This window comes from Megascapheus bottae, chromosome 2 (genome assembly GCF_031878675.1).
Source record: "Megascapheus bottae isolate mThoBot1 chromosome 2, mThoBot2.hap1, whole genome shotgun sequence".
NCBI lineage: Eukaryota > Metazoa > Chordata > Mammalia > Rodentia > Geomyidae > Megascapheus > Megascapheus bottae.
In genome coordinates, this window is record NC_143510.1 from 18028624 (window position 1) to 18036370 (window position 7747).

Sequence of the window (7747 nt, forward strand, 5' to 3'; positions counted from 1 at the left end):
ACGTCAAATCACATTACCTCTCAATTTGTTCTATAGAACCTGTGGATTTGAGCCACAGTTTCTACTCCATGTGGTAGTGCATACCTAGCACTCAAGACACTTAAGCCGGAGGATTATACATTTAAGGCAAGTCTGGCCTACATAGTAAATCCCTATCCCAACAAAACAAAGCAAAACAAAAGGAAATTGTATTCTATTTAAATCTCTATTTTTTTCTTGAATCAATTTTGATATTTTATATTTTGTAAGAACATTTTCTTCTAGGTTTTCAAATATGCTGCCGTTCAGTGACATATCAGTCTCTTGATATTCTTTTTAAATGTTTTGTATCTACACTTATTAAGAATTCAAGTTCAAAGTTCGAAAAATATTAGGCCAAGGAAGCTGACTAAGGATTGGGTGTCTAGTCTGAGACACTGCCAAAGCCCCAAATATTAGTCTGTGTGGGCTGGCAGAACAGAATACCAAGGTCTGGGGTGTGATGAGGTCTTAAACGATAAATTTACTTTCTCACAGAATGGAAGCTGGAAGTCCAGGATCCAGGTCTAGAAGGTCTGAGTTTCAGATGAGAGCTTCCTTCCTGGTTTGTGATGGCTACCACCTCCTGTGTCCTCCCAGGATCCTTTAGTTATGTGACACTGAGTGCCACAGCTCACCATGCTACCAAAAAGCCAAAAGACAGAAGTTGGTAGAAAGAAATAGGTTTATTTATTTCACGCTGGCCACAAGAAAGATGATGAGGTCAAGTTTCATCTTCAGGACTCAGGGTCTGGAAAGGGTTATAGTAGGATACAGGGGTTACAGTGGAATAATAGGCAGAGATCTCAGGCTGGTTCCCTCTGGAACCCATCTGGATCACAGCTCTCAGCCCAGTCTCTGCATTTTCACTTTAGTGAAATCAATTCATATGGCCATGAGAAGAGGACGGGTATAACAGAGGATAACATGTGGAAAGGTTGGATTATTAAAAGATAGGGAAGACTGGAAAGGAAAGCAAAAACTGAAGGCCCTAATTGACCTCATATTGCAATACTTCCCCTATAAAATAACCAGCTGAGCAAGTTTTTTGTACTGAATATTATTCTATACTTTCACATTTACAGTGTGAACATGGTTCTGCCTACAACGATGTTTTTCCACGATCAATCCGTCATTCCTTATTCCTGTAATGTCCGCTCTGGATGCTTCTTGCTGTGTGGGGAAAAGCTGGGGCTACTAGAATGGAAAGTCTCGACCTGATAGGATAAGCCAAGCCTAGACAGGACCTGAAGAGAAGGCCAGAGTGTCTTCCTCTGGCTTGGACAATGAAGACATAAAAACACTGAAACCTTAGAAAGGGATTCTCTTCAGCAATAAAGATTTGAGGGGGAGGGACATGAGGCAAAAAGAAGGAACAGCAGGGGAATTTCAAATGAACCCCTGTCACAGTTTCCTGGAGTGTGAGGAGGGGAGATGGAGGAGAGTTCTAGTCTCTTCCTCTTATAAGGATACGAATTCTAGCAGATCAAGTACCCACCCTTGTGGCTCATTTAACCCTAATTATCTCTTTAAAAGCCTTATCTCCAAATATATCGGGGGTGAGAGCTTCAAATGAATTTGGGGTGGAGACACAAATATCACATTTAGTTCATAACCCCCAATTACTCCAATTATTTCTCTTAGTTTTAAATTGCTGCTGACTCCAGAAGACTGTGTTAAGATGTTCTTGACGGGCCGGGAGTTTGGCCTAGTGGTAGAGTGCTTACCTAGCATGCACAAAGGCCCAGGTTCGATTCCTCGGTACCACATAAATAGAAAAAAGCCGGAAGTGTTGCTGAGGCTCAAGTGGTAGAGCTCTAGCCTTGAAAAAGTCCAAGGACAGTGCTCAGGCCCTGAGCTGAAGCCCAGGACTGGCACCAAAACAAAACAAAAAAGGATATTCTTGATGAAGCAATTCCAGAAAGATACTGAGATGGACTACACATAACAACTATGTGATTCAATCATACTATTTTATGTGGGGAGAAATTGAGGCTTGTGACTTACCCTGTGTTCTACAATTCAAGTAGAGTCACTGGATGTGAGCGATGCCCAGGACATAGTGTTTACCTGGCAGGCTTTCTCTTTTCAGAGCACTTCTGTGATGTTCACAGGATTTCTCCATGGCCCTGAGGGGAAAAATGACACATCAGGAATCTACTGACTTTAAAGCAACTAGAGCTACATTTGGTGGGAGAGACAAAAGAAACCATGGTTTCTAACCAGAATTCATTGGGAGTTGCTTTCACCTTTCCACTGAGCAGGAAGCCAGAGCCCACCTGCTCATGCTATTGAACTGCCTGCCACCAGGGTTGCTGGAGGCCCTAATTACCCACTGTCTCTACCCCAGAACCCCACCATTGGGAGCCCACAATTGCCCACCATAACTGTTTCTAATATCCCAAACAGGAAAAAAAAAAAGTGTATCCTTCCTTCTGCCTTCCTGTCACATAAGGGCCTTCCATTAGGAGACCCTAATTTACAAGGAAGTCAGCAGGCTGGGAAATGTAGTTTCCTGGCTTCTAGTGCCTGAGCTACAAAGAATGTGGAAAGGCAAGAAAGGAGCTGAGCAGCTATAGACAAGAACTGGATCTAGTTAGTTGGTAAACATGGTGGGGTGAAGAAATATCATCTGAAAGTCAGATGACATTTGGAACTCACAAAGATGTCACCGAGAACAATCAACAAAACAGTAGCCTCAGTCATTCTACCTGAAACAGCCTTTTTCCAAGAGTCTCTTCCCTGGACTTGCTTAGTGGCTGAGAACAAGTGGGCTACCCTTGGAGAGCTCCAGGCACTGAAAGGTTTCACTGAGTGCAGTGCCAGTTCTAAGGACACCAGTCCTACTATGTCAGGCCTACAACTTTCTCACCTCATCTAGCTTTAATTACTGCTTTAAAGGCAATCTATCTCCAAACATACCCAGGGTAACGGATCCCCTCATAAGTCTAGGAAAGATAATATTCAGTCTATAATAGTTCAATGAATTTGCAGTTCTGAGAGTAAACAGAAGCCTGGTCAAGAATATTCTGTCATCACTAGCCCCTTACCTTTAGTTAAACTTGACCTTGGGTTGGGTGTGCTGGCTCATATCTGTAATTATAGCTGCCTGGGAGATAATAGAGTTGTTTGCATATATAAGTGCATGTGCACATATATATGAGGCTTGAACTGAGGGATTGGGCACTGTTCCTTAGCTTTTACCACTCAAGGCTGGCAAACTACCATTTAAGCCAAGAGTCCACTTCTGGCTTTTTGATAGTTAACTGGAGATAAAAGTCTCACAGACTTTCCTACCCAGGCTCACTTGGAAACATGATCCTGAGATCACAGCCTCTTGAGTAGCTATGAGTACAGGCACGAGCCTCCAGTGCATGGCAAGGACCAGTGTGAGGTCAGCCTATAAAATGTTCAAAAGATTTCTACCTCACACACCAGTCATTCAAGCTATATGGGAAGCAAAAATCACCATTCAGGCCAGCTTAAGCATAAATGCAAGACACTATCCAAAAAACAAATCTAGAACACAAAAGGGCTGGTGGTGTAGCTCAGAGTGGTAGAGTGCCTGCCTAGCAAGCACAAGGTCCTGGGTGAAAACACTGCCTTCAGAGCTGCTGGGAGAAACAGGTGGTCTTGTGTTTGGGCCCTTGGTAAGAGCTGTCTCCTTGCAGTTACAGAATCAACATCAAAGGGCCCAGCCCCCTTTCCATGCTCCTCCTTGGCTACGGCATTTCCCTTCCAGATGTTGTGCTGATTCGTCTCAACTAGTTCCAGTAGAACCTTATTTAGAAATTAAAAATCTAATGTTTATTGTGGATTTCCCATTTTCTAAACAAAAGCAAGTTCAAGGGAAGAGTGAGGAGGTAAGGGAAAGTGACCAGAGAGAAGTCAGGATACACTGTATGCATATATGAACATGTCAAAATGAAACCAGCTTTTACAACAAATTGATGCTAAAAACAATTGCATGTAGTTCAGTGATGAAGAAAGCTGTGTATTTTGGCACTACTAATCTAGAGGCATCTGGGACAGAGAATAAGTCCCTGTGGTAGCTAAGCACAGGCTTACTATCTAGAGTTGTGTGCTGTGCACTGCACAAGGTGTGTTAGACCAAGGACTAAAGTTTAACTATGGCTGTTTGCTGAGCTGTATACAGCCAGCTAAGGCCCAGCTAACAGAAAAGTGTCTTCTACCAAAGGTGCCACAACAAGCACAAAGGGGTGCATTTACCCAGGGCAGACTCTACTACTTTTGCAAGAAAGATTTCATCAGCTAATGGAATACCACTAGACTATGTATTGGAGAAGAATCTACCAGGAGATGAATTCATTCTCAGGTATCACAATGGCCACCCAAGGAAGAACACTGAGGATGGGCGGGGCGGGAGGAGGGAAGAGGGCAACTACCAGGTTCAGCCTACCCTGCACTGAGGTGTTTCTGCCATGAAAGAAACCAAATATGCTTGGAAAACCTGTATGGTTGGAGATCCCTCAATATGGGCAACCTTTGGCATTCCATGAAACATGGAAATTACTGGTGTTGCTTTGTCCCATTTTGTGCAGTCCTCACACAGAAAGAAGAGCACATACCATGTTGGAGAATTCCTCATATACGGAGACAGCATGTAAGGGGTCACCCAGTGTCAACTCCTAAGATATCTTGGCTGATTTGAATGGCTGCTTTGGGGGACAGGGGGAGAGGGCTGTCAGGGTGTCATTATGCAGCACATGCTGGCTTGGAAATCATGTTCCTCTTAACTCAGCTTCCCAAATGTTGGAACTGAATGCAGGCCTGCACCACCGTGCCCAGATCTGCTGCTCTGTGCCATATTTGATTCTCTTTCCCAACAGTCCTCTAAATTCCTGTAGGCATCTTCATAAAGACTACCTAAAAATATTGCTCAAGTTCAGTTGAAAGAAAAACTGCATTTAGGACACAAAGCAGACTTAACATTGGGTAGAAGTATCCTCATTTTCCTATGCCCAGAGTGAAGTTTTTTTTTTTTTTTAAACTTGACATGAGGGCCGGGAGTTTGGCCTAGTGGTTAAAGTGCTTGCCTAGCATGCATGAAGACCAGGGTTCGATTCCTCGGTACCACATACATAGAAAAAAGCCAGAAGTGGTGCTGAGGCTCAAGTGGTAGAGCTCTAGCCTTGAGAAAGTCCAAGGACAGGGCTCAGGCCCTGAGCTCAAGCCCAGGACTGGCAAAAAAAACAAAAACAAAAAAAAAACTTGACATGATGTGCTAAAGTTGATCCAGGAAACACACTTTTTCTTCCTGTCATATAATAAAAAACAGATCCTAGAACTGTAAGATGGCACTGGAAAAGCAGCAGGAACATTTAGGTTATAGCACCCCCTCGTGGTGGCATGTCCATATCCCAGCCCTTTGGAAGGTGCTGGCTGGTGGCTCATGCCTGTAATCCTATTCAGGAGGCCGAGATCTGAGGACAGAGGTTAAAAAACAGCCTAGGCAACAGAGTATGTGAAACTGTTATTTTATTTTGTTGTGGGTCATGGTGCTTGAACTGGGCCTGGACCCTGTCCCTAAGCTCTTCAGCTCAAGGCTACCACCCTACCCTTGAGCCAAGCCCCACTTCCCATTTTCTAGAGGTTAATTGGAGATAAGAGTCTCAGGTCCTTTTGTGCTGTGGCTGGCTTTGAACCTTGATCCTCAGATCTCAGCCTCCTGAGTAGCTAGGACTACAGGCGTGAATCACTGTGCTTGGCTAGGCCACCTTTCTTTTAACGAGTATATTTTATAGCCAATCCAGCAGGTGGAGGGGGGGTGTCACTGAGAGATTGTTCTGCTGTGCAAGGGATGGGCATGCATTAAACAAGCTTCAAATAATGCCCAAAATGACTTTAGTAGCTTGGCTCTAATGAGTAAGAATTTGAATCCATCATTGCTCTTCTAAGTGGAGACATCCCAAGTTATGTTTAGACGAACAGCTGGCCCAGTTCACAGGTGTCCCCTCAGCTAAATCCTAGCAAAGTTCTTATCTACCAAGTAAGAAATTGCTGGAATTCTGCAGAGCCATGGGGTCATCAGGCCGCTTAGCCTCCTAAAGTCAGTCCCTCCTGCCTGTATCCTGAGTGAGCCCTACTCTAGCAACTTCTAACCTCTAACCGCTGCACAATTCAAAACCTCTACTTCCCTGGGCTTTTCCACACCAAACCTTACCAGAGAAAACTTCAGGTGTCCAGGAGGGTCACTAGTTTGTCTTGGAGAGTCCCATCTCCTGTCATTCCTCTCCAGTGCACCAAGTACCTGCCTAGTCCCCTAGGGTTTTATCTTCAAGTGAAATGAGCAGAAACTTGCACTCATTATTGGTGAAGTTGTTAGCACTGCTCTATGTGAACAGTGGGAGATTCCTCAGAGCAGCCGGTTTCTGCTTGATTTTGAATGCAGAACGCAGGGAGTCAGATTTGTAATTTGGGGAGGGAGGGTCGTGGGGCTTGAACTCCGCCAGGGTGTGGTCCCTGAACTCTTCAAGGCTACTCTACTTGTTACAACTCACTACTGTTTCCCCATTTCCTACTTTCATTTTATCTTCACCACTCAGCCCCTAAATCTCAGACACTGTTAGACCTAGAGGAGAAAGTGAAAGTGCTTTGTGGACAAGGTGCTGGGCTGCATCCTGGGGTAGAACCTAAAGGAAGGACTCCTGAGCTAGAAGTAAGGAGCTAGGGCCTTGCTAGCTCACACGTAAAGAAACAGCTACAAGTCAGGGCTTAGCTATCCCTGATAAGACCTGTGAGACTTTTGAGACCCAGTCTTTTTACAAACCAGTGTAGAAGGTAAACTTTTGTTTCTTATCAGTTTTGCTTACCTCAACAGTTGTTATCTGGTCTTGAAGGAAGGGATAAAATTCCATGAAACAGACAGCATGGGTAGGCGCTACTCTTGCTCCTCCCCTCAACCTCCCAAGAAGTGGTGGATAGATGGCAGTGAGGTCACCCAATAAGCATCTTCCATCCACACCAGCAGACTTGGTCCGATTGTATGGAACCACAGTGATCATTACTGGCCCTCTCCTTTCTAGACATGGCTAGTTGGAAGGCCCTATTTTGCTCAAATGTTGTCCTAACAGGGTTCTGCAGCAAGGTAAACACAAAGTCAGTTTTTGTATGCAGACCCGAAAAATTGCTGGTTTTGGTTCTCATCTAGAAGCCATCCTACATCAGTGCAGTGCTTGGGGGTTAGGTCAGTAGATCTGTCCAGGTGTGTCCCCAATATTCTTTGTGGGCCTTACCATCCCCTTAGCTACCGCTTCCCCATTCTCCAGCAAGGAACTGGGTTAGTCCATTCTTCACAGCTGCACTGGACAGGATAAACAAGGGAGTGAGGACAGAGATGGCCTTGCTCTCTCTCCAGAGTGACTGGCCAGGAATCAGACAGAACCCTGGTAGCTTCTGGGGCAAGGAAGAAACAGTATTTATGGGGCAGTGGTTTTGAAGAGGCAATTACATGAAGTAAAAGGAGAAAGATGGGAAAATGCAAGACTTCAGGTTAAAAAGACACGTGACTGTTAGTCTAGTGTGGTGGCCTTGTGTCTCTGCAGCCACATCGGGCAATTCAGTGATGACAAGGATCTGTAGTGTTCTGGAGCTCTGCTGCTTCCTCAGTGGCCTTTTGCAGTTGGTCAACATAGCTGTGCCATGTGCCATGGGCTCACTGTTATGCCTTGCAGTTTACTTTCCTTTCTACAGGGCACACACTTGTTCC